Source organism: Portunus trituberculatus, chromosome 47, assembly GCF_017591435.1.
Source record: "Portunus trituberculatus isolate SZX2019 chromosome 47, ASM1759143v1, whole genome shotgun sequence".
NCBI lineage: Eukaryota > Metazoa > Arthropoda > Malacostraca > Decapoda > Portunidae > Portunus > Portunus trituberculatus.
In genome coordinates, this window is record NC_059301.1 from 23,563,281 (window position 1) to 23,564,485 (window position 1,205).

Consider the following 1,205-nt stretch of genomic DNA (forward strand, 5'->3'; position numbering starts at 1 on the left):
TCCACTGGCCATCAGCCTCCAACCCTCACCTCCACCTCACTCAACATCCCTCCCTCTGCCCTTTTCATGTGTCCAGACCATCTCAGTCTTCTCTTCCTCAGCTCCACAGAAAGGTCTTCAACTCCATGCATCTCTGCCACCTCACTGCTGGACCTCCTGTCTTGCCACCTCACTCCCGCCATGTGTCTCTGCATCCTGCGGTCACAGCTACATAGAATATCTGTCAGTCTGTTTGTCAGCACCCATGTTTGCTTCATACAAAAGAGTAGATCTGACACAAGCTTCCCTGATCCTCAGTTCCATTCTGCAGTTTTCCAATAAACTGGCAATTTCTCGCCATCTTCCCCATGCAACAGCTACTCTCGTCCTTACTGCTCTCTCTGCACCTGCTTCACAGTCTAACATATCTCCCAAGTAGTAGAACTGTTGTACCTCCTCCAGCATACCTCCATTCACCTCCAACCTGACATCCTTGTCACCACCATCACCACCACCACCACCTTCCTCCTCCTGCACACATCTTGGACATACAAAATTCTGCACCCCTCTAAGATTCCTCAGACCTGAGCATCATTGAAGACACCATTTATTATTGGAAGTGGGTCTAGAACAAGAAAAGACATCTCAGAATAGTTAGTCAATAATGAAAGATATGTCAAATAGTCGTGAAAGGATTAAAATATTTAGTCTGGCCTTACAAGACTAGTATTTTCACTCTCACTCCAAGTACATTTATTCAAATTCTGATGCTCATCAAAGGCTGGCATTGGTAGAATGTTTCCTCTGTTTTCATCCATATAGCCCACACATCTCTACCTATGAGACATACTTCCAAAGGAAACGTATCATACTTGAGATTAAAAGCAGAAATATATTTCTTATACATCCCAACCCATGATATACTTGCATTCACTTGATCATGAGAATACCAATATTACATGTGGTACTTAGTAGCCACTTGGAGGCAATAAGGATATGGTATCATGTTTGTCTGATGCCCCCATGCAGAACCAAATTGAAATTTTATTTTGCTTCCTCTCAACTTGTCCAAAATGGCCTTACACCAAGTTGTCCATCATCTCCCATTTATATCACATCATACAGAAGTAGAGCTGAGAACAGTTGCAGAAAAGGTTCAACAATGCCAGGGAGGCAGATGCACATGCCCAACTTCTCAAATATGGGATACCTTATAAGATGATCTT